This window comes from Ambystoma mexicanum, chromosome 2p, assembly GCF_040938575.1.
Source record: "Ambystoma mexicanum isolate Mex_15411 chromosome 2p, UKY_AmexF1_1, whole genome shotgun sequence".
In the NCBI taxonomy this organism is placed as follows: Eukaryota; Metazoa; Chordata; class Amphibia; order Caudata; family Ambystomatidae; genus Ambystoma; species Ambystoma mexicanum.
The window spans coordinates 572,862,128-572,889,502 of record NC_090923.1 but is presented as its reverse complement, the minus strand read 5'-3'; the positions used below and the strand labels follow the sequence as shown (position 1 = coordinate 572,889,502).

The 27,375-nt window shown below is 45.8% G+C and overlaps 1 long non-coding RNA gene across 1 annotated transcript in view; it reads right to left on the bottom strand.

The window, feature by feature from the left end:
- The window catches only part of LOC138566570 (uncharacterized), a 334,787-nt gene that overhangs the window by 133,378 nt on the left and 174,034 nt on the right, over nt 1-27,375 (bottom strand). The window lies entirely within an intron of this gene.

Below are 27,375 nucleotides of genomic sequence, written 5' to 3'. Positions count from 1 at the left end.
CCCCCCTTTTAAAATTGCAGCAAGTAAAACCTTCCGGATTGGCGCCACGATCCGCCAAGCCAACGCAGCCTGGGCCCTCCTCCCCCTGCCGCTCGTCAACCTGCTGCTGCCTCGTCCCCCCCCTCACCCTGCCACCTCCGAGCTCAGCGGGCTCCCCCTCCCATGGCCCCCCAACTAGGAGCACCCTCCCGTGCCCTAATCGCCATTCCCCTCGTGGGTGCCCCACCCCCACCTGGCCTCGTATGTCTGGAACTCCCCCAACCCCGATTGACTGTGCCGGCCCCAACATTCTCAACGGGTGCCAAAACTTTCGCCTTGGTCACCTGTGTACAAATAATAATGTGTGGCGCTCGTCTATCGATACGCTGAGTTTGGCGTTGCTGGGATTCGAACCTGCGCTAGCAGGATCTGCGCGGATGGCAAAGCGAGCGCTCTACTTGCTGGGCCACTTGACCGGTACGATAGAGTGGGTGATATCTGCCATGCAGCACTGCATGCACACCATATACTAACAAACTTGTTCATGTTTATAACTAGATGCCTACTAAACCGAGAATTTCATAAAATGAAAGAGGCTCGAACATAACGGACCAATACAATACAATTGGCGCGGCGGCCAGGGATGCCAAAGGCACGAACGTGAAATACCTGGTGCGCAAAATCTAAGCCTGTGTTGTCAAAGGCGGGATAAAATCGAGCCCTTAAACCTTTCGTTCGCCTTATAAACCCGGCGACACTAGACCAAAACGAGGGTGTACCCTCATCATGAGGACCCCGGTGGGACCTGAACCCACCATCCCCAGATTCGGAGGCTGGTGCATTATCCATTAGGCCACAGGGCCACTCAAACCGCGTGCTGGCCAGGCCACCATAAACATGCAAAAAACCACTGCCCTGTGGCCGTACAATCACACCTGGGGCCCGCCTTTCGGCAAGCGTATAAAATTATTCAGTAAATATTTAAAATCTTTGATACCGACAAATATTCATCAAATCCTCACGCGGTAGCCGCGCCCATCCCAAAAACCGATATTGCTATCGTACTTGGGAGCGACTGCTAAAGACACCTTTGTCCTACACCTGCCCCAGGGACCTCCCTCTCGACAACACCCCCCCCCCCCTTGCCTGGGCGAGCGTCAATCGAGGAAACCCCCGCCATACCATTGCAACCCTCCCGCATTACCTTGTTACTCCCGCCTGGAACCGACACCCGCTTCACTGGAACCTCCTAGTCCACCGCACCAATCCTCACTGAACGCCTGCCTGCAACGGACCACGACCAGCAACCTCTTCGACGGCAACGCTGACGACAACGACGGCTTCTTCGCGGACCACACATGGCGGGGGCAGGAAACCGGGGGAAGAGATCGTTCGTGAAACGATCCTACCCTTTTGTAGGGTCTTCTCCACCCCCCCCCGGCTTCCTGCTCCCCCCACCCCAAACCAATCCCAGGTACCCCAGCCACTTCCGGGGCGGCCCCCTCCCCCCTCCGCCCCCCCCCCGTGGTCCTGAGTTAGCCCCTCCTCCCGTGCCCCCGTGGGCCGCCTGGAAGACCAGGCACGGGGGGGGGGAGTCTCTGGCCCGGCAACCCCCACTAAGGGGCGGCGCCTGCCATGCCGCGTCCCGCGGCGCATTCGCCCGCCGGAATTGCTATTGTCACTCTTCTCCTATTTTTCTCGGCACCCTTGCTGCGTCTGTGGTCGTGCGGCCGCAGGCTGCCCCACACTATCCGCGTTTGCATGCTCCGACGCCAGTTTCCCTCTCTCCGTTCTGCACGTTGGGGGCTCTGGTGACGGTGCGCTAATGTTGCGTGTCCCACAGCCCGCCCCCCTGGATTCGGCGGCTATGGCGGGCTTCTTTCTATGCCCCGCGAGGGTACTGTATCAGGCCGTCTCCTTATATCTTTGGATCCTCTGCTCTGATTCTTACGATTCTTTTCTCCCTTGGATCCGACTGGTTGCGATTGTTTGTTCCTCCATTATTATTTCGACTAACTCATTCTTTTGATGTTTTTATTTGCAGCTCCGTGCCTTCGCTGGGCCCTCCCCACTTTTATTCTCTCTTTTTTACCAAGAATTTGACACCCTGCGCTCGCTAACTACAACTTTCAAGCAAACATGGATGTAGATTAAAGCCAATTAACAGGGGGGGGGTGGTCCTGGGAGTCCCTCTGCCAGACATTAGTCCTGGTTACGAGAGACTTATCCCCAGTCTTTAGCTCACTATCTTTCACAGAGAAGAAATATCCCAAACATATCAGTCTTTTTCCTGCCCTGGGGCAGTCCATCACCGAAATGCTAGGCAATTCTCCTCTGAACAAGAGTACCAACAGCACCCCAAGACACGTGTTTCGGTCTGGTTGGACCTCATCAGTAGAGAGGAGCTGTGCCGCTCTAAGAATAGTGAGCAAGGGGGCCACGTCTAGATTCCCCTAGTAACTTAGGGTCAGACCCAAAGTTACTTAAATATGCAAATTAATAAGGGGGTCCTGGGAGCCCCTCTGCCAGACATTAGTCCTGGTTATGAGAGACTTGCCCAGAGTCTTTAGCTGGACAAAGACTGATATATTTGGGATATTTCTTCTCTGTGAAAGATAGTGAGTTTAAGACTCTGGGTAAGTCTCTCTAACCAGGACTAATGTCTGGCAGAGAGACTCCCAGGACCCCCGTGTTAATTTGTAGATTAAAGCTGGCAGGTGCAAGGTGCAGAGCTGGAGTTTTTTTAATCAGTCAATGTTTGCTTCAGTTTACAAGCATTCTCACCACTTTGCCTTTGGACGGCGTACAGCCTCTTTTACTGATAAACAGGCACAGGTATTCAAGCTGGCAGGTCTGGCGTGCTTTGGGTGCTCAAGACTGTTCATCTCTGGTGCATGTTATGCACATTGGAATGTATTCTTTTAAAAAAGTAAACACAACCAGGAATTTTCCTTGTGACCAGTAGTATCCAAAACTCCTCCCTTCTAAATAGCTGCGGTGTGAGATTGAGTTTGCACTTCTGACATTGAAAGCACATCTACAGCAATGATAACATAACTTGACATTAAAGGCATCAGAGACCTTACACAGGAACTAAAGTGAGGGGGGAACTTTAAGACAGAGTACTGCTAATGCAACGTTAATTATGCAGGTAAAATATAACCAATGGCTAGACACAGTGAAAACAAGCCTATCTTAGACAAAACAAATCATCTGTCATCATGGCAAGATTGTAATGTACTGTAAACGTGACATAAGTGGTCTTGAATAGCGCCCTTCTGCACTATGGATGGAGCCTCTGCTCGTGGCTCTTTCCAAAAAAATGGTACTTGGTAGGACATTAGTGGGACAGTAGGAGAGGCAGATGTGAACAGTAGGAGAGGCAGATGTGAAACCAGTGGTGTTGACGGGTGCAGGTCCGAAGTTCCCAGTTCCTCATTTGTATTGTAATCGGAAAAGGCATCAGGACCAGAAGGGATCTAAGTGCTCTGGAGACCCCAGACACAAAGTAACAAACAGGCAAAAAAGAAGGGGAAAAGAATAAGCCTATATTTGAGGTTTGATTGCAGGAATAAAGGAAAGACTGAGAGAAGCGAATGAGCCAGGCAGGGAAAGGGCAGGCAAAGCTCCAGTTCTTTCAAACAGAAGGGTTTTCAGCGTTTTTTCTGAACACAAGAAGATCTCTAATATCCCGTATTTCAATGGGGAGCTTATTCCAGAGATTGGTTGCAACAACAGTGCAACAACGACCAGAAGGCCTGGTGCGTTTGAAACGATTGATGGATATTGTTGAGCGCATGGCCGCTCTCTTGGCAAGTGAAGCGAGAAGAGGCTTAACGTTTTCTATAACATACACTGGTGCTTGTACATACAGAGCCTGTACATACAGCGCCCTGATGCCTGAGGGCTTACGCGCACTATACAAATGCAAAAATAAATCAAATAAATAGGCAATGGTTAACAGTTCTAAAACGCTTTTACTCTTTAAAGTTAGCCCGCGTTGTTCTCTTAGCATGGGCGAAACATGCTAGTGCCTGTGTGTATTGGCTACAATCTTGGCTGCCGCATTCAGCCAGACCTTGAATTGCTGGCTAATATAATCCGGAGCACCTGCCTAAAACACGTTGCAATAGTAATGTTTTGCACAAATGATGGACCTGTCAATGGCTGAACAATGTTTTTTCTGACAGCAAGGGCCTGATTTGGGGAAGCAGCGTGAGGTAAAAATGGGAGGTTTTTTTAGCTCTTCATTAACCTATGGCGACATCGAGAGGGTGGAACTAAAGTTATACCCAACGTTTAGAATTGTTATAGCAACACCTGCAATCTGTAGGTCTAGGGGACACCCAAACATCTGGTGATCCCATAAGGGGAAGCAATAAGAAAAAAACTCAGTTTCCTCTTAATTATAGCCCAGCCAGTTGTCAGCTATACACTGTTCAATACAGTTGGTCTGGATGTGCGATACATTGGTTTCTGTGGGCCAATCTGCATTCTACGAATTTGGTGGAGGGACCTGGCAATAGTGAAGAACCCCAGAGCTTTGGGTCTGGTAGTCAATGATGTGGGAGAGTGTGATAGGGCTAAAGAGGAGGGCTTGGTTGTGGTTTGGTTAGTGTTGATGTGCTAATGGCTAGGGCTGCAGTGGTCATCTTTTGGGTGGTTTGGGTGTGTCGTGTAAAGTGCTGGGAAATCTTAGCAGCAAGTTGGTTAGTCGAGGGAAGATGGAAGTAAGCCTCACAAGGAAAAACAACCCGAAACACTGCAGTCCTTCTCCTGGTCATTTGCAGACATTTCTCCAGCTCACAGTGCCACCTTTCAATCACTCACTCTCGCCCTCTCTTTCCATCTCTATCTCAAATAGATACACTGCATCCCATTGGGAACAAAATCAAGCATCTGCGAGTCGGCAGGATAGGGAAAGTGGCAGTCTGAAAACTCCAAACATTACTATGAGTTGCCTGTTATGCTTTTTGGGAGTCAAGAACCTTTGGTTCAAAAGACGGGCAAACTTGAAGGGCGGCTTGAAATTTGAGGGCTGTAGTTACCCATTTCAGTGTCCTTAGTATGTTGGTTGACAGGCTAATACGTGCCTCAAACCTCATTCTACCATGCTAAGGTGCTGTGCTCAGGGGTCTGTGGTCAAACATGATAGAACGACCCACACTATGACAGCAGCAGATGGCCTCTACATATGCCTATAATTTGTAGTTCTTTATAAACATAGATTTCCCATTTTGTATCGTGACAAAATATTTACCATTACCCAAATTAATGGAAGATATTCTGATCGATCTCGGATGGATGAGGGGCTGTGTTAGCAAACAAATGGTTTTGAATCCTGAACAATAGTTAAACATTTCTCACTCCTCATCCTTAATGGCTTTTCCCTTCAGACCTCAGGCCTTTTGCTGCCTTTCTTCGATCCTTCTCAGTCCCTTCACCTCCTGCCATATCACTCACTTCCTGTTAGGTCTCTGCCCTCCTTTCCTTTTCTCACTCTGTCTATGAGGACCATACTCCTAAGAGTTTAGTGCTCATTGCATATTACAGTTCATCCATTTCCTCAAAGAAACAACACAGAATTCTCTCCTCCACTAAATAGCCAATGCGCATTCCAATTGTGACGAAAAGAACACAACCCCTAACATACTCAAGGCAGCCCAGCGATATGGGCGACCCATAATATCGCGCATTATCACATAGCCTCCCATGTATAAAGAAGCCTTTGTTAAATGAAAATTACATTCTAAAAAAGATCAAGCAAATTTATTTTGTTTGTATGTGTGCACTCTTCACATAATGCCGGGGTGGCACGTCGTGCACACAAAGAATCGGTTGGGGCAAAGGACATGATGGTGAAGGGTTGAGGGGAAGACTAGGAGGGTAAAAGGGTTGAGTGGAAGGAGAATGAGGAGTAAAATCAATAATCATGAGGTCTGCACATCATCACAACTAAGGTAGAAGACTATTGCCAGTAGCTTTCAGCAGATACAAGTCACCAGTACTTAGTTTTTTTTAAACTCCAGTGGTACTGCAGTAACCTAACCCCCTTCCACGTGCCACTCTTTATCCACCCCCCACTAATGGGAGTAGGAGAGATTATGCAAAAGACAAGCACATTTTAAATCAGAAAATGCATGCTGCAGCATTTCTGCAGTTTAAAGCTTGTTTTCAAAAGATCGTGTTCCTGGTCACACGTGTGCATAATATACAAACTCCAGATTAGAGCAAAGAGATGGATGGCAATAGTGCAATACAAATACAACTCTAAATATACCGACTGGTGAAATATATAAATGGTTCAAACAACCTGTATAAAGCAACACATAAGGGTTTTTCATCTCTGCACGTCCTTTCTTTCTGTCAAAGCTGCATTTGATCATATACTGTTCATAGCACAAAACATATTTGTTCTTTTAAGTGCCTGAGCAGTCCTTAAGGTCTGGGGAAGTGGGGGCGGTCCCGTGAAGCGTGGCCTTGAAGTAAGTATGAGTTGGAACATAGCTTAACACTAAAAGCTTTTATTTATTTATTTTATAAACATTTTTACATTTGTATAGCACACAAACCGCCCTTGGGCATATGTTTTTCTATAACATTTTAGTTATTCAACTCACAAAGAAATACACTTCTGAAACAGCCTTGATCAGATGAATAAAATATACAGAAAGGATATCCTGAAATACATATATTTTGCGTATATTAGCTATATTTATTTATGTATTTATTTTATTTATATAGCGCACATACAATCCTGAGGCATTGAGGTACTTTTACAGGTACAAGTCAAGTAGTGGAGTTGTGTCATACAATCAACGTGAGTCATTTAATAGGTGCATTTACAAAATAGTAACACAGGTGGATTGCATACATGACAACATACAGTATCGTGGTGTTGTGGGGTTATTCATCTGGAGTTGATGTTTAGGTGAAGAGCTGTGCTTTAAGAGCTTTACGAAAAATCAAATAGGATTTCTCAGCTATCAAGGAGGGAGGGAGGTCATTCCAGAGTTTTGCTGCACGCTTGGCATCTCTTTACTTTGGGGATGATGAGTCGATCAATGTACGGACCCTCGTAGGTCTTGTAGAGTTAACTTTAGTGATCCTTTGGGTGAGGTAGAGGGGCACTGAGTTGGATAGGCACTTGTGGGCAATGGAGAGTGTTTTAAAGGTGATACGCTCCCGGAATGGGAGCAAGTGGGCTGCTCTCCGGGCTTTGGAAATGTGTTCTCTTTTAGGGATATTAAGGGCTGCTCGCAGGGCGTTGTTTTGTATGACTTAGAGTTTATGGATGTTTCCCACAGAGGTGGCTGTGAATAAGGCATTGCAGTAATCGATCTTAGAGCCAATGATAGCATGGGCAATGATAAGGCAGTTGGTTTTGGAGAGGAAGGGTCTGACGGCATGGAGGACCTTGGTGGCATAAACTGCTGAGGTGGCAATGGCGTTTACGTGTCTGGTCATGGTGAGAGAGGCGTCAAAATAGACTCCTAGAGTCTTAACCATGGTTGAGACAGGGATTGAACAGCTGTCTATCTGAAAGGCAGTGTAGTGAATGTTAAGGGACTTGAGGGCATTGTGTGTCCCTACAATTAAGATTTCTGCTTTGTTGCTGTTAAGACAAAGATGGTTTGCTGCCATCCAGGCTTGTATTGTATAATAGATATTGCTGAGGGTGTTCGAGTCATCTGTATAGGTGCCTGAGAGTGGAATCAAGATTTGGGTGTCGTCAGCATAGCTAGTGTAAGCTATGCAGAGGGAGCCCAAGATATTGAAGATTGGCCTCGTAAAGATATTGTATCGGGTTGGGGCGATGCAAGATCCTTGGGGCACACCACAAGTGATGGGGGAGGGAGAGGCATTAGCATTCTCAGAGATGACCCTTCCCTTCCATGACGGATGCAATCCAGGCAGTGGGCTGAGGGGAGAAATTGGCGTGTGTGGTGAGGTGGTGACAGAGGATTTGGTGGTTGACCAGGTCGAATGGGGTGGATAAGTCCAGAAGGAGGAGCAAGGCAGAGTTGCCTTAATCCGTGATTACATCTAGCTGATTTTTTAAATCAAAGAGCGGATTCAGTGCTGTGCCCTGGGCAGAAGCCAGATTCTGCCATCCCAAGGATTTTCTTGTGCTCTAGGAACTGTTGAACTTGCAGGTAGGCTGCCCGGTCCAGCATTCTTAGTAGGAAGGGGGCAGTGGTGATAGGCCTGTAGTTGGTTGGGATGGCTGGGTCGAGGGACTTTTTTATTTAGGAGAGGGAGGACCCAGGCTTCTTTGAGGCTAGCTGGAATGAGGCTTTTGGTGAAGGATGCATTTATGAAGGCCTTGATAAAAGGGGCTAGCAGGTTGGAACATTCTATGACGAGGGATGCATGGCATATGTCACCTTTGCATTTTAAGGGTTTCAGGCTTTTGATACATTTTAGACCTTTGTTTTTAGAGAGGTCTCTGAAGAACTACTGATTGGTGGAGGCAGGCGTCGGGGGCAGAATACAATTGTTGGCCATGGTTTTGGGGTCATTATTGAAGTTAGCCTGTTGTGCAAGGATTTTCAAATTCAGTGTGTCAATTTTGACTAGTAGTGCTGCTTGGATATCATAGCACCAAGTAGCGTCTTTAGTGATGGTCGTGCGGGGTGGGGCAGGAGATTCATGTTCTCTGAAGATAGTAAAGATTTCTTTTGCATCAGACTTAGCATTATTGACTCTGGAATTGAATGTGTTTGATTTAGCTGCAATAGTGGCGGATTTGTACAGTTTGGCTATTTTGGAGAACTAAGTTCTCAGAGTAGTGGTGGGATTCTTTAACCATGCTAGTTGGGCTTGTCATTTCTGACTGCATAGTGCCAGAAGGTCGGCCAAGAACCAGGAGTTACAAAGTCAGACTGTTTTAGCTTTGTGTGGAACAAGGGGAGCTATGGTTTTCACTGCTTTGGATAGGATTGAGGAGTAAGTATCCACTAGAGCATTGGGGTTTGAGTCAAATGAGGGCTGGAGTACTGGGGTGTAAAGCAAGGGCAGGATGTCATCTCTGGTGAGCTTCTGAGAGCTACGTGTTGTAGCTGTGGGTAGAGGGTTGAGTGTAGGTTTGGCTTTGGATGGGAGTGGGATGGAGAAGTGGATGATGTGGTGGTCAGACCATGCACAAGGTGTGATGGCACTGGTGAATGCATCATTAAAGAGACATGGGGGACAGGTTCAAAATTGGTTCGCAAAAGTCTGTATTAACTTTAAAGGCAAGATGGAGTGAGGTGTAGCTTGCCTTCTGCTAAGTTGGGATTTCCCTACCTAAAGAAAACTAAAAATAATCTGTGTCAGGAAGTCTGAATCAGAGGTCTCTCTGTATCCAAAACCTATACTTGTCCTCACAACTAACTGTATACAACGTGTGTTCAAAATAAAGTTCTGAGCTTCTTCTGGCTCTTGGCTTGTAATCAGCTTCCCCTTCCCCAAGTAAAAAACAGTTCACAAAGTCTCTGGGTTCCCTTCCCCAAGAGTTCAAATCGTCCAGCTTTACAAAAGAATACCAAACACGTCACACACTAAAATCTAATTTGATTTTGAACAAACATCTTTGTATCCTTTGTTTAAACCAACAGAGATGTGCAATCTTGGGGATTTTTTGTATATTTGATTTTTCTTAGCCCAGGCCAGCCTCTGAGCAATAGACCCCCGTTTGCAGCATCCTTGTAGATCAGAACCAACCAAAGAACCAATATATTAATCCTTGCAACTCTTGAGGGCTCCACCACTGTCCAAAATGCTGAACCCTTTTCAATTGGTTTTAGCAACAAACAGCGGGCAGCCCCACTACTACATCTTCTTAATCTTTTATAGGTTGAGCTACCAACATAATCACAGAATGCTAAGAAAATTTGCGCAGAGAGAGGAAGAAGCCAAACTAATGTTTCCAGGATTAGCACATAATCCAATAGCAGCTCAAGGAGAAGAAAACTATTAATTGAGAAAACTTTTACAGACCCAAGAAAAGCTTTTGAAACAGGAATAAGCTTCCTGGTCGGAAATTAAATCAATAGACAAGTATCTACAAATTGGGCACATACCGCACAGACTCAGAATTTGTATTTTTCCCCCATTTGAAGATAACGACACAGAAGAGATTTTGGACTGGGAAAAATTACTTACTACCACTTCAAATGAAATGATTCACAGATTGATCAATTATGCAAAGGTGAAACACATACGATTAATGCAAGATATAATCAAGGTCAAAGAAGACATACAGAAACTAAATATCCCAGAGAAAACCTTTAAAAACTATGAGATCTTGGATGAAATAATAAATACTCTGCATAAATAAAAATCAAAAAACAAAGACAGTTCCTACGAGACAAGTTGGATTATAAATTTAAAAGCGTTTACACTTTCAACAAAAGAACAACAGCTCAAACAAGAGGACCAATACCTGAAACAGCACCAAATAGACCACCAACAACTCCAATTACATCTGATACCGACACTGTCAGTGACAGCGAACTTGAAGATAGAAACTCAGAACAACAAATACAACCGGCCAGAGATGGCCAAATCTCAAGCACAGAAAAAACAATCACTAAGAAAGGCTCCTCTTTTTTAGAAGAGTTTCAACAGCAAAAATTAATGAGAAATTACCAAAGAACAACAAATATCAGAAACCCTACCTCTACAGAACAATGTGAGGCAAGAGAGGAGGCAGGCCCAAACAAGCAAGGAAAAACAGGAGTAAAAACACGTTCCCAAAATCCCCGTCCTTCACGCAAAACCTATTAATCAATCTATCAGAAGAAATACTAACAACTCCACTTATTCAGGCATTGCATATGGGACTCAACTTCTGTCCGCACAAGGAATATGACTACTTTACAACAATAGTAGACCTATACTCATTTTGTAGGAAGTTGAAACTTAAATTATTTGCGAACATCGAGGCACGAAAAAGACACTCTGAAATCCAATCCATACTGTCTGACCTCTCTGCTCAACATGTAGAGGACACAATAGATCTTCTCAACATAGCTGACGCAAATGACCAATTTACAATCGAGAGATTTACAAATGAACAGAATATTGAAATGGGTCTAGCAACAACTACAAAACTTAAAGATAAATCATCTTTCATACCAACATTATCCACAGAAAATGTAATCGACAGATTTTTCAAAGTAGTACAGAAAGAACGAAGAGACAATTATCTAGATACCTATACGAGGAATAAGAAAAAGTGCTATCCATTCAATTTGACAGCTGCACAAACCAAGGCACTCAAAGAACTAAAAGAGAATGTAAATATAACCATTAAATCATCCGACAAAGGAGGGAACATTGTACTCTTAAAAACATGTGATTATATCAAAATGGCACTACAATATATCAATGACACAAAGCGCTAAGAACAACTCACCACCAATCCATTAACCAAACTGGCTGAAGAATGAAAATCAATGAGCTGCCATAGGAGAGAGCAATCACTGTTACGTTCACCTGGTATCCACAGGGACGCCACCCAGCCGGGTTACTCGCTGGTATGCTTCTCAGCTTTGCCCTGATGTGGTCTGCGGGGAGGTTCTGCCTGAAAATACAGGAGGACTGTGTTCAAGACTGACCGACTGGGGTAAGGATCCTCCCTCCACCCCCTGTGTGATTTCAGTCCCTCTGGCGCCCTCTCCTCACCTTGTAGTAGAATTAGGCGTGCTCTCCATCCTGCCTTCTTTGCAGGGGCGTGTTGTCTTTCATGGGCGAGAGCGGTCCAGTTACTTCACTGACGCAGGCATGTTTGATATTGTTCAGGTAGGTCTTATTGCTGTTCTTTAGTTTTGTTGCTATCCTGCATGCCTTTCTTTGTTTAAAATCTCTCTTTTTTCTCCCTTAGGTATGCAGAGCTTCAGCGCGGCGAACTGGCTTGGTTGAGCCCCATGGTAAATGATGGCGTATTAACAGTGCTATGATGCGGTAAGTAAGCGCTATGCGCAGATCTTTGCTAACCTGTGTTTTCCTTCCTTGTAGGTCGCAGTGTTCTTCAGCGCGAGTGGAATGTCCGGAGTGGTGCCAGCCGAGAGGCGACCAGCCAGGTAAGCCTTTTGAGCAGTTCGTAATTTGTAAATGTCTCTACTGCTTTCTTTAATGTTGCCTCTATCTTCCTCTTTCAGGTCGTTCTGTCCTTGAGGCGTGCAGATTCGAGGAAGCTGTTCTCAGTAGCTGCGAGTGTTTAAAGATGAAGACTGCAGGTAAGATGCTGCTGCTAATGATGTTCCTTTTGTCTCCTTGCAGGTTCTGCTTCTCCGAGGGAATAGCTGGACACGGTGAGCATCACGTTGCAAGCTGCAAAGTAACGTGAAGCGTGTTGTCTTGCTCGGGTGTGGTTTAAATAGCCCCAACAAAATAGTCCAGGTAAAGTAGTCCCTAGGCTACCACACCCAAAACACTAGACCGCATAGCTTGGTTCCTAGGAACCAAGCTATGTGGATGCCTCTATGTTGGCTGACAATACAATAAAGTAGTTCTCAAGCACATTGTTTTTCATGGTGTATGAGCTTTGCGCCATAGGCGCCAGGCATAGCCCCATGAGGGCTTTTGAAGAGGATGCCAGGCTCTAGAGGCCCAAGTCCTGACTCCACCTGGCCAATGGGTTCGACAGAGGGGTTTTGGGCGAGGGTCGTGACAGTCACTCCTTACAGAAGATGAATACCAATATATGTGTATACCATATCCAATCATTCCGACCATATACTTTCTACCGAAAATACATAAACAATTCACTGACTTACCATCCAGCAGGCCCATAATCAATGGAATTGGATCAATAACCAAGCACATCTCTGAATACATCGACCACCAGTTACAACCATTGGCAATATCACTATCCTCATACATCAGAGATATGACTTATATCATACAACAAACAGAAACCATACCGTGGGACAAGGACTATTGGCTAATCACACTGGACGTCTCTGCACTATACACCAGTATACTTCATGATAAAGGACTCACTACCACTGAATATTTTTTGAAAACCAGATCTATTTCATTTCACGACCAAAACAATATGATTCTTCAGATGCTACATATCACCCTTCAAAATAGTGTCTTCATGTTCAATCACCAACTATACTGTCAAATACAGGGGGCAGCCATGTGTGCGAAATATGCCCCATACTATGCCAACATATATATGGGCCATTACGAACTTGAACATGCCTGGCAACACCCATCCTTCACCCATCTCAATAATATCATATACTGGGCCCGCTACATTGATGATATCTTTCTAATATGGAACGGAACAATTGAATCATTTCAGGACTACATCATCCACCTAAACAACAACACCTACAACCGTAAACTCACAATGGAATACAGTTGCACAAGCATAAACCTTTTGGATATCACACTATACATTGAAAACAATATGATATACACTACTGTATATACCAAACCCACCTCAGTCAACAGTGTGCTCCAGGCTTCAAGTAACCACCCACAACATTTGATTAGGAACTTTCCTTTTGGAGAAATGTTGAGAGTGAAGAGCAATTGTACCAAGGAGGAAGAATTCTCTAAACATGTAACCCGTACAATTGCTAACTTCAAGGAAAGAGGCTACCACACAGACTTAGTCAACAAAAGTAATCGTAAAACACTGACAAGACCTAGACAAACACTGCTCCAAGTCAAAAGAACCAAAGACATGAGAACATCTGATATGGAACAACAGAGAATCAATTTCACTAAAACATACAGTTCAAAAAACCAAGTCATTAGAAAAATCCACAATAAGAATTGGAATACCCTAAGCACGGATCCGGATCTTCTTTTCATATTAGGAACACGACCTACAATAACATTTAGAAAAGCAAGTAATTTGAAAGAACAATTAAGTCCTTCACACTTTCAAATCAAACAGACAAAACTTGGAAGAGATCCCAATACCATGTGGGTAAACGCACCACTTCAGGGCAACTACAAATGTGGTCAATGTTTGGTCCGCCAATACTCGGATAATGTGAAAACCATTATCAACAAGCCCAATGGATCCAAATATACCATCCAAGAACTAATAAATTGTAACAGCAAATTTGTTATATATGGGATAAACTGTCCATGCAATCGCCTATACAAAGGCAGCACAATTCCACAGCTGAAGACCAGAATAAGTGAGCACATCAGAGCTATCAAGAACCAAGATATGAAATCTCCTCTTGCCACTCATTTCTACAAGTCTCATAAATTGGATCAAATCAAGGACATAGATTTTTTTGGGACCATGAAACTCAAACCACCACCGAGAGGAGGCAACACTGAACTCCTCTTAAGTAGACAAGAAGCTTGTTGGATATGCCCTATGGACATGTGCAACACTGGTCTCAACACAGACCAGGAGCTATTTCACTTCGTATAAACACATTTTTCAACAAACCAACTGTTATGAAGACACTCACGGATGCAGGTAAGTCTTCAGAATAAGCATTTATTGAGATAACAGGTAAAAAGACCCCCAGCACAGCAGAGGCACCCTTGGTAATCAAAGGACAACTATAACTGACAAACATAGAACACTGGAGACTCAAGAAGCAAATGCATATTCTATGACCTCATTAGAACCTTGAAGCTGGAAGCACTCCATACTTCCATACCTCCTAGCATTGCATAGCACAGACTCCATACCAACAACAGCATAACAACATCATAACACATCTCCCTCTTTTTCATAAAACTCCTTCACACTAAGCTTTGCTCTTTACACATGACATCTTCTTACTGTAGCGACTCGGTCTTTATTCCAAACCTGACCACCAGCCACACGCACTGCGCCCTTCAGCACAGCAACTACCCTGACCGGATCTGAGTATAGCAAATCACACTTCTTTCATACCACTCCTTTCTTAATCCTTACCCAGTCACCACAATCCACATGCAATTCCTTTCTCCCCCTTCTTTTATTTTCACGCATGACCCATTCACTCTTCTTCTTTTTGAGGACCTTTCTCACCTCATCAATGACCACATCCGACTCCCTGCTCCTCCCTAACTATGGAGGACACACCATGGAATAAGGTTTCCGACCCCTCATGACTTCAAATGGACACAAACCAGTGGTGACCTGAGGCGCCATGCGCAATGCCCAAATCCTATTCTGGATGGCCACCAATTTATCAAATCCACACTGTTCCCCCATACGAATGCTTTCCATCACGCATCTGTTCAACCTTTCAACTACTCCATTGGTTTCGGGATGATAAAGAGCTGCCCTTTTATGACTCACACCACACTTTTTCAAATATTTAGGAAAACATCCACCGGTGAATTGCGTACCATTGTGTCATGATCTCTGCTTCCAAAAGGTCAGGGTTTTCCCAACTCCCTAGGAAGCAGATCCATAACCCAGGTTCCGAGTGCCAACCAGTCCCAATTGGGACCTTTTGGACCCAGTCCTGGCGCCAGTGGCACCAGGCTCATAAATATGCCCAGTCCCAGCGCTGGAAGCGCCGGGCTCATAATGCTTGGGTGGACTTACCTGCAGCAGACCATGCTGCTTACTTGCCTGCCAGTTGAGCCTCTGATCCTCTTCTGTTTGGAACTACTTTTCCTGTTGGGTGGGGCTGGAGCCACTCCCTAGATTTAGAACACTGGAACTCTTCTGGAAGGCAGGAACTCTTTTCTTACCAGGAACTCTTTTCTTACTTAGGCGTGGCTGTGGAAGGAGACACCTAAGCACTACAGGAGGCTATTTAAACCACACCCGGTGGATGAATCTTGCTTTGCGTTATTCTGCACCCTCTGCAGCAGGACGCTCATCGTGTCTTCTGCATCCAGTCCTGGGCCTAAGGAAAAAGGCTTACCATCCTGAATCCAGTCTTCAGCAACACCTATAAAGACAAGAAAGAACAGGTTAGCATTCCGGCATCTGAAAGGCAAAGGCTTACCATCCTGAATCCAGTCTTCAGCAACACCTATAAAGACAAGAAAGAACAGGTTAGCATTCCGGCATCGGAAAGGCAAAGGCTTACCTACTCTTCGTGCGCTCCGGAGGTCTTCATACTGCATTCCGGCATCTGAAAGACAAAAGCTTACCAACTCTTCGCACGCTCCGGAGGCCTTCGGCGCTGCATCCGCATCTGAAAGACAAAACAAGGTGCGTTTAAAGACATTGGGGAACTTTAATACTCACGTGCCATTACTCCTTTCCACATCTAATCCAGTGGGTATTCCGGCACCCTGCAGCCGCTCCGAACTCGTACCTGCAAAATAAAAAGACAGTTAGAGCGCATCGTGAAGCAGGCAACAAGCGCTTACTCACGTGCTTCCAGGCGCTTCTATTCATCACACGGGCTCCATCTTCAACTCACTTCAGCCCGTCATCCGCCATCGCCGGAACCCTGCAAAACAAGAGACATCATTACTAAAGACTTTAAAAAGACATTTGAATGATTCAAAACTTACCGTTCGTGCAGTAAACGACGGACAGCAGTCCTCTGAAGTCAAGAGGCCTGCGCTACCTATCCAGTGAAGAAACTGGCTACAGCACCCTGCCCCGAGGCAGATGGAGAGCTCGGCATTCACTTACCTAAGGTGAGAGCGTTAACCTTTGGGGTCTACAGGAGAGGAGAAGAGGAAAGAGATAGGGACACCCCAATAACCCCAGTTCATTAACCCCATATTTTCTATCTGCAGACATCTTACTCTACACGTCAGGCATACAGTGCACAGAGGTCCAGCCCAAAGAGCCAACCGGGTGCTACACATCACCTTTGAAGATACAGTAGTCGCCCAGTCAAGACCGGCGCCTCTGCGAGAATCAGGTGAGCGTTACAGAACGCAAAGCCTACCGCAAAACTCTCGCCCAGGCGCTATGGAAACCTCGGATACTGACCCCCTAGCCCGGTTACTTGGGGAACTAAGGGCAGAAGTGCATGCAACTCGTCAGGAAACGAATGCTCTAAGAAGGGAACTAATTATTTCCAAGGAGAGAACAGACAATCTTGCTAGACAAGTGCTACAGTCACAAGCCGGACAGACCCCGTTACCCGCATCAGGGGCAAATCTTCCTTCAACATCCTCTATGAATCCAGTGCAGATCAACCTACCTGGGAATGTACCTCTGGCTCCGCCCGAGCGATTTTCTGGTGACCCAAAGAGGTTTGCAGTATTTATCAATCAGTGCCGGTTGCACTTCTTATGCCGGCCAGTAGCCTTTCCAACTGATCAAGCTAAAGTAGCTTTTGTACTTTCGTACCTTAGTGGCAATGCGGCAGACTGGTCGATCCCTCTAGTTCATCAAGATGATCCGGTTCTCCATGATTTTCAAGCCTTTCAGCTTAGTATGGAAAAACTGTTCGCAAGACATTCACAGGGACAGGCCTTGGACAATGAGCTTCTTTCGTTGCGACAGGGTAATCAAGACCTTTTGGCTTATATTGCATCTTTCAATAGACTAATAGTGGAAACTCAATGGCCTGAGGACAAAAGGATTACGCTGTTTTATAGAGGTCTACGTGGAGAGCTCAAAGACGTTTTAGCCCAAGTAGTGAATCCCCCACAAGACTGTTCGGATTACATAGACTTGGTCGTTCAAATAGATCACAGGCTGCAGAACAGGAAGGCCGATCGTTCCAAGTTTGATGCTCGAGTATTTTCCAAACCGCCAACTCCTTACAAAGGAGTAGACTCCGGGGAATCCATGCAAATAGGGGGTCTGAAAGGTCCTCTAACACAACGGGAGCGGGAAAGGAGGAAACAGTTGCAATTATGCCTATATTGCGGAAACTCAGGGCACTTTCTTCGAGACTGTCCGGTGAAACCTGCCAAGAAGGCAGTAGGAGCTGCAGTTACCAAAGTTACAAACTCTGAGCAGGGAAACGACCTCGCCCGACAAGAATAGAGGTCCTCTTGCCGAGCGTAAAAACCAGTTCCGTGACCTCGCATTTCGTGATACCTATGGTCCTCATTAGCCCTGATAATCCGGATCGATTACATGCAATTGAAGCTTACGTCGACAGCGGTGCCATCGGCAATTATGTGGATCATGAAATGGTTTTGAGGATGAATCTAACTCTTTGTCCCAAGGCTGTAAAGGACGTCATTACTACGGTGGATGGTACGGAGATAGCCTCCGGGCCAGTAACGCATACCACTCAAGAAGTGACGCTAGTAAGTCAAGATGGACACCATGAGAAGATCGTGTTCGATGTGATCAAGGCCCCTCAGTTTCAGATTATTCTAGGAATACCTTGGTTAGAGAAACACAATCCTCTGATCGATTGGCGAGCAAGAACGGTCCAGTTTCCAGAATGTGTCTCTACTTGTCACCCTCCACCTGGTGTTGCACTGGCCGCAATTTCTTCAGAGACTCCCCAGTTACCTCCCGAATACCTAGAATACCAAGATGTTTTCCGGAAGGATCAGGCTAACTCTCTACCTCCTCATAGGTCTTATGACTGCCAGATAGACCTGATACCTGGATCTACTCCTCCTTGTAGTAGAATGTATGCCCTCACCGAGCCTGAGAACCTTCACCTTCGACAATACCTGGATCAATACCTGGCAAATGGGTTTATTCGTCCTTCCAAGTCCCCTGCTTCTTCAGCTTTGTTCTTCGTTCCAAAAAAGGAAGGAGACCTTAGAACTTGTATCGATTATCGCTCCCTGAACCAGATCACCGTTAAGAATAGATATCCGTTACCTTTGATCCCTGAACTCCTGGACCAAGTCAGAAAAGCATGCATATATACAAAGCTGGATCTTAGAGGAGCTTACCACTTGGTACGAGTAAAAGAGGGCGATGAATGGAAGACGGCCTTCCGCACCAAGTATGGGCTATTTGAATATCAGGTCATGCCCTTCGGACTTTGCAATGCCCCGGCCGCCTTTCAATATTTTATGAACGATGTCCTCAGAGAGCTCATAGATGTATGTGTTGTTGTTTACATTGACGACATCCTCGTTTATTCTTCATCGGAATCTGAACATCGGAAACACGTGAAAATGGTCCTCGAAAGATTGCGTCAACACAAACCTTTCGCTAAGTTGGAAAAATGTGTTTTCAACGTGACTGAAGTTGAATTCTTGGGATTCATATTATCACCTGGCGGGGTGCGTATGGATTCAAAGAAGGTCGATGCAGTTCTCAAATGGCCATCACCATCCTCCGTAAAAGGTGTGCAAAGCATGTTAGGCTTCGCTAACTTTTACCGCAGGTTTATCCCCGAGTTCTCTCGAATAGTCCAGCCCATCACTGCCTTGTTAAAGAAAAACAAACGTTTTGAATGGTCTACCGAGGCGGAACAAGCTTTCCAGGATTTGAAGACTAAATTTATCTCTGCACCAATCTTAAAACACCCTCGCCCCGAACTCCCCTACATCGTGGAAACTGATGCTTCAAGCCTTGCCATGGGGGCAGTTCTATCACAAAAGGACCCGGTAACCAATCAGTTGCATCCCGTGGCATTTTGGTCCCGCAAATTCTCGCCTCCTGAAGTCAATTACACGATTACTGACAAGGAACTTCTGGCTATCAAGTCTGCCTTTAAGGCTTGGCGGCATTATCTGCTGGGGGCCCGACACACCGTTACTGTGATTACGGATCACCGTAACCTGCAATATTTGAAAACCGCAAAAGCCCAATCCTCTAGACAACTCCGTTGGGCATTATTCTTTGCCGAGTTTGACTTCATAATTACCTATCGACCAGGTACAAAGAACGGTAAAGCCGATGCCCTTTCTCGGATGGGAGTGGAAGAACACTTGATCAACCCTAAACCTGTACCAATCATTCCCGAACAAAGAATTCTGGGTGTAATCGCCACAGAATCCATAGAGGAAGTTAAGGATAAAGCCAGGCAACTTGTAACTCCAGCAGATATACAGAATTGGCATCTGCAGGGAAAGGACTTTGCAGTAAAGGACAACTTATTGTATTTCCAAGAACGATTATACCTACCCAGCACAGATTTACAGAAAAAAGTAATCTCTTGTTATCACGACTCTTTAATGGAAGGTCATCCCGGTATAGCCAAGACCTCAGAAAAGATCAAGCGCTACTTCTGGTGGCCGTCTTGGAAAAAAGATATCAGAGACTTTATAATGTCCTGTGGAGTATGCGCCCAAAACAAGAGTCAAAAGGAAAGACCAGCAGGCCTCTTACGCCCTATTGACATCCCACCTCGCCCTTGGCATACGCTTTCTATGGACTTCATCACCGATCTACCTCCATGCTCCGGATACAATACGATTCTAGTAATCGTGGACTTATTCTCCAAGATGGCGCATTTCATTCCGCTCAAAGGCTTGCCAACAGCAGCAACTCTGGCCCGAGAATTTCTCGAAAACATCGTCCGACTGCACGGTTTTCCTTCGGTTCTAATTTCGGATAGAGGTAGTCAATTTATTTCTCATTTTTGGCGAAGTTGCTGTCGGTCGGCTCAAATTGATGTGAGACTATCGACCAGTCACCACCCTCAGACCGACGGACAAACCGAGAGGACCAATCAAACTCTGGAACAGTATTTACACTGCATGCTGCAACAAACTGAAAAAACTTGGAAAGATATCCTTTGGATAGCCGAGTATGCCTACAATAACTCTGTCCACTCGGGAACTGGGAAAACCCCGTTTTTTCTTTTGTACGGCAGTCACCCTCGAACCTCGGAGTTGGATCCCCTCCAAGATCTTGAAACACCAGCAGTAGACTACCTGCATTCTACAATCACCCAAGCCTTTAAGGAAGCTGTTTCTCACCTTCAAAGGGCTAAAGAACAATACAAGAAAGGAGCAGATCAACATCGGAAGGAAGCCCCTCACTATCAAGTAGGGGATCAAGTCTGGTTATCCACCAAATATCTATCTCTAAAAGGGCCACGCACATTCAACCCAAGATACCTTGGTCCCTATTCCATCACTACCATAGTAAACCCAGTAGCGGTCAAGTTGGACTTGCCCCCGCACATGAAGATACATCCGGTCTTCCACGTCTCTCTATTAAAACCCGTGCAACCTCAAACCCGACTAACCAAATCTCCAAAACCTATCCTAGTGGATGGAGAACTCGAGTTTGAAGTCAAAAGCATTCTGGACTCCAAGATCTCCAAATATAAACTATTCTACCTAATTGACTGGAAAGGCTACGGCCCCCAAGAGAGATCCTGGGAACCTGCTGAATATGTCCACGCTCCTCGCCTAATCAAAAGATTTCACCGAACATTTCCTGACAAGCCAAAACCCCCGGAGAAGCCCGGTTTGGGAGGGGCCTTGAGGGGGGGTACTGTCATGATCTCTGCTTCCAAAAGGTCAGGGTTTTCCCAACTCCCTAGGAAGCAGATCCATAACCCAGGTTCCGAGTGCCAACCAGTCCCAATTGGGACCTTTTGGACCCAGTCCTGGCGCCAGTGGCACCAGGCTCATAAATATGCCCAGTCCCAGCGCTGGAAGCGCCGGGCTCATAATGCTTGGGTGGACTTACCTGCAGCAGACCATGCTGCTTACTTGCCTGCCAGTTGAGCCTCTGATCCTCTTCTGTTTGGAACTACTTTTCCTGTTGGGTGGGGCTGGAGCCACTCCCTAGATTTAGAACACTGGAACTCTTCTGGAAGGCAGGAACTCTTTTCTTACCAGGAACTCTTTTCTTACTTAGGCGTGGCTGTGGAAGGAGACACCTAAGCACTACAGGAGGCTATTTAAACCACACCCGGTGGATGAATCTTGCTTTGCGTTATTCTGCACCCTCTGCAGCAGGACGCTCATCGTGTCTTCTGCATCCAGTCCTGGGCCTAAGGAAAAAGGCTTACCATCCTGAATCCAGTCTTCAGCAACACCTATAAAGACAAGAAAGAACAGGTTAGCATTCCGGCATCTGAAAGGCAAAGGCTTCCCATCCTGAATCCAGTCTTCAGCAACACATATAAAGACAAGAAAGAACAGGTTAGCATTCCGGCATCGGAAAGGCAAAGGCTTACCTACTCTTCGTGCGCTCCGGAGGTCTTCATACTGCATTCCGGCATCTGAAATACAAAAGCTTACCAACTCTTCGCACGCTCCGGAGGCCTTCGGCGCTGCATCCGCATCTGAAAGACAAAACAAGGTGCGTTTAAAGACATTGGGGAACTTTAATACTCACGTGCCATTACTCCTTTCCACATCTAATCCAGTGGGTATTCCGGCACCCTGCAGCCGCTCCGAACTCGTACCTGCAAAATAAAAAGACAGTTAGAGCGCATCGTGAAGCAGGCAACAAGCGCTTACTCACGTGCTTCCAGGCGCTTCTATTCATCACACGGGCTCCATCTTCAACTCACTTCAGCCCGTCATCCGCCATCGCCGGAACCCTGCAAAACAAGAGACATCATTACTAAAGACTTTAAAAAGACATTTGAATGATTCGAAACTTACCGTTCGTGCAGTAAACGACGGACAGCAGTCCTCTGAAGTCAAGAGGCCTGCGCTACCTATCCAGTGAAGAAACTGGCTACAGCACCCTGCCCCGAGGCAGATGGAGAGCTCGGCATTCACTTACCTAAGGTGAGAGCGTTAACCTTTGGGGTCTACAGGAGAGGAGAAGAGGAAAGAGATAGGGACACCCCAATAACCCCAGTTCATTAACCCCATATTTTCTATCTGCAGACATCTTACTCTACACGTCAGGCATACAGTGCACAGAGGTCCAGCCCAAAGAGCCAATCGGGTGCTACACATCACCTTTGAAGATACAGTAGTCGCCCAGTCAAGACCGGCGCCTCTGCGAGAATCAGGTGAGCGTTACACATTGTCAGTAAGGACACTTTCTGGCAGTCCCTCACTCGCAAAAATCTCTTGCAACACCTTAACCATACTTTCTTCTGAGATCTCTCTCACAATCCTGAAATCTGCCTACCTGGAGAATAAATCAACAACTAGAACCACAAACCTCCCCCGACCATATCCTAAATCGACGGGTCCTAGTATGTCCAAGGCTACATCGCTCCAAATCTTAGATGGAACACCAACATCAATCAATGGCTGCTTTTTAGCCTCGGCTCCCTTCCCACTCCTGATACAAAAATGGCACTCACTTAAACGGTTCTCAACTTCCTTATCGAACCCTGGCCACAAGTAATCTGTTCTTAATATTCTGTTGGTCTTGGCAATGCCGATATGGCCACTATGCGCCAGATCAATAATCTTTTTGCGAATACCCACTGGAGCCACCGCTCTCTCCCATCTGAACAATATGTCATCAGCAACTGACAATTCATCTTTCACCTCCCAATAAGGTTTTTCTTCCTCTGCCAACCCTGATTTATTTGGCCAAACTGTGGAAACTACGTACATGATCACCTTACTCATTATCTCATCCTTCCTTATCTCATCTAGCCACTCCTGGTTTGATACAATTCCTTCCGTGTTCACAAACACCATTTCCATATCATCATCTTCAGTCCCTTCCTGAGAATGAACTTTTACCCTTGACAAATTGTCAGCAAGAGTGTTCTCTTTTCCAGGTATTACTTCCATAACAAATTTGTGGGCTTGCATCCTAGTGACCCATCCAGCCACTCTGTGCGAAATTTTGTCTAGACCTTTCGTCTCAAAAATGACCTTCAAGGGCTTGTGATCCATCCGGATCACAAACTCCACACCCCACACAAAATTTCTAAATCGCTCAACTGCCCAATAACATACCAGAGCTTCTTTTAAACTGATCAGGCACACCGGACGTTTCATTTCATCTAGTTCCTAGATCTAATCTATTAAAGATCTACTTTGGCATAGCCGGACTGTGATTTCCTGTACTCCTTAGACAGGCTTCCTGAGCCATCGCCTCCACAGTGGTTGAGACTATGAAGACACAGATGAATTTTCAAGAATATGTGTACGGGAATACCACGTCCTGATGAAGATGGACATCATCTGTAATCCAGTTAGATGTTTTTTCCATCGAAACTACTCTTTCAATGGTGTCATGCTTACTACATTGTTTATATGTATTTGTGTGAATTTATGCATGCCACTTTAGTAGTTGACGTATAGCATCCTATGTCAGATTTTTAGTGTATGGTTTTAGGATTGTGAGGTTCTGCAGTGCTAATACATCATTGGACTGCCCTATACGGGATCAAAATACTTGTCCTTTCTCTTCCTGCCTATGTGATAGGTTGATCTAATCAACTTATGAATTAATTTTCTACTTTTAGATTTGTCCAGTTGAACTGGCTTCTCCTTCTCGAGAGATTGCTTTCTCCTGATGGAGTCTGTTGGCCTGGCAACTGAACATCTACATTAGGGACTATTGCGATTTTCCCTCTGTACTGTTAACTGGCAGTGAATTGTTAGCAGCCTCCTCTTGTGACTAGCACTTTTTTCACACATAGCACTTTATTAATGTTATATCGTTGTATGCTATATTTCTGTGTGTACTTTAAACTATTTAATAACTTCTTAATGAATTCGACTAAATAATAAAAAATCTAGTTTTTTAAAGTTTTCGTTGTGGTCTGCATGGGGTGATCTGCGGTATTGACTGGGGGTCCCTGTTCCTACCTTGTTGATGGGACTGTGTACTTTCAAGTGAACTTATTTTCAAACCCGCTGGCTTGACCTTTGTTTATTAATGCCAGGTGTCGCAACGCCGTTACGTATTCTTCTACAGATTCACCATGAGCTTGCATCCGCATGCGAAAATTATAACGTTCCAATATTGTGCTAGTTTTGGGGTTATAATGCTTGTCCAGCTTAACCAGAGCCACGTCAAATTCATTTACGGCATCACCATTGCCGTCTCCCACTGGTTGTGTAAGTGTTTCATATATTCTTTGACCTTCGTACCCCAGGAAATTTAATAGCAAAGACAACTTCCTTTCACTTGAATATGACGTTCCGCCGGCTGCCTTCATATAATGTAAAAATCCCTTGCGCCATTGAGCCAACCGGATTTTGGCTGGGCCTGGTACTGGCATAAATATTGGAGGTCCTGCTATCCCAGGTAGACCTGCAATGCTCCTGTGTTTGTGACCACTCTGTTGTTTTATACACTTATCCTTGCTCAGGTATAGAGAACAACAAACACCTTATGATGCGACCAGGTCACAGATTTATATGAAGCGCTATTGACCTGCATTAAGCGCAAATGAATTTACCTGTACGGATGCACAAAAATAAAGTCTCTGCACAATGTCTCTTGTTGTAACAGCCTTCCTGAAATAATGTCTCTCCACACTTATTTTGGGGTGGCACGCTAGATGCACTAGATGCAGGACTGTATTCCTGAAGGTGATGCTCCTTTTCACCAGACTATATTTAAACTTCCACCTCTCAAAGCAATGCCCTTGCAGAAAACCTCTACTGGGCTTCTTCTTCTCCCCTTTCCCTATTGTTCTGATCTTGATGGTCGTGCAGATTATTGAACCTCCGTCCCCAAGTACTGCACAGACAGAAAGGATACACTGTCTGTGCAATCTTTGAGGCCACAGGTGTGTTGAGCCGTCAATCAGGTAGCAGGAACGCCGGAAGGACCCCTGACCGCTGCAAGGCAATGGTTAATGGTTAAACAGGAGCAGTGCAATTAATACGGGTAACGGGTAAAAATCAGTATTAACAAGGTTTACCCAGGAGTGTTGCAAGTAGGGTCCTAAATGTGGTAAGAGCCACAGATTGTTGGTGGTGGTGAATAGGCGTTCTGCACGGCTAGAAGGTGGGACACACCTGGGTCTGATGTAGATGGACCAGCAAGGCAAGAAGGTCAAAACCAAGTTCCAAGATTCTAGATTCAGAGAGGATAAGCCAAAGGCAGTCCAAGAGAGTTCCAAGGTCAAGGTGCTGGGGAAACAAGGTGGAATCCAAGAAACAGAAATCCGAGGGGCAGGCAAGACAAATCCGAAGAACAGTCCGAGGTCGCAAAATCCGTGATCAGAAACGGGTAAACCAAAGTGCTACACAATCCTCAAGAGATCAGCTGTGAAGCGCTGTACCCACGTTGCCAGGATGCTTTTAACTGATTAAGTAACCACGTGATGTGTCTCACAGACGTGAGACGTGACGTGTTCACGTGGTCACGGGACGCTGGATGTTCGTTGCCGTGGGAGTCTCCGTGGGCGTGACCAGCCGTGAGCGTGTCTCCATGGTAACTGCCAGCGAAACAAGGGACGGTAGACGCCGGGGCTACAGGCTGGTGTCCTCCTGCGCCAGGCAAACTGCTGGTTCTTTCTATGTGCAGGGACTGCTCTTGTTGTTAGGTGTGGGGCTTGTGGTTGTGCGGTTCTTAATGGGGGGAGCAACGGGAGACGTGACACCTATGCTCCCATGTGCTCCCTCTATGGCTTATTACTTAATTCGTTCAGATTTGCCGTTTACAAGCAACACCGGTTAGCTGCTGCTTGTGGTAAGATTTGGCAACATTCTTCTGTTACTCCTGTTTCCTTCTTGTTGCCATATGTTCAGATTTGCAGTTTACAAGCAACACCGGTTAGCTGCTTACATAAGTTCTCGTGAACTTGTTGAATGAAAATACCAGGTTGGCTGTAGCTTACAGAGAGTCTATTCCGATGCGCTTTTGTTACCGAACATGCGGTAATCTTCTTCCCTGCTTTGCACGCTGGCCCCTCCAGTTCCAGGAACACTGTGTTGCTCTCAACGTCGGAACGAGGATGAAGCGCAATGATAACGCAGCAAATAAACGACAACCAGGTGCACAAACTAAGTTTTCTTTGCGATCCTTTAGGCGGCAGCGTGCCGTACAATCAGTGACAGCTAGGGAACAACGCGGCAAACACTGCCGAGGCCGTGGAATTTGCAAGGGGCGGCGCATCGCAACACTTACTTGACACACGGAGCAGCCGGTCTTCCAAATGTTGGGTGGGGTGGCCGCTTCAATGCCAGGGGACAGCGGAGCGGCCAATCCGTTTCACGGAGGAGCACAGGGGCACAGAGGAAAACTTCTAACCGCTGACCGCCGCTACTACGCCAAGGGAAGGCAGAGCGGCACTGCTATGATTGCTGCTGGGAGTCATCAGTTTTCCTGTCACCATCCCATCCTCGTCACCATTGTTATGAAGACACTCAAGGATGCAGGTAAGTCTTCAGAATAAGCATTTATTGAGATAACAGGTAAAAAGACCCCTAGCACAGCAGAGGCCCCCTTGGTAATCAAAGGACAACTATAACTGACAAACATAGAACACTGGAGACTGAACAAGCAAATACATATTCTATGACCTCTGACCTCACCAGAACCTTGAAGCTGCAAGCACTCCATACTTCCATACCTCCTAACATTGCATAGCACAGACTCCATACCAACTACAGCATAACAACATCATAACACCAACATTGAACAACCCTTCACCATGTTCATCCTATCATTTCCTCCTTTCCTCTCATTCACTTACCCCTCTCATTCACTTCCATTTCACTATTAAATCCTTATCCAAACAA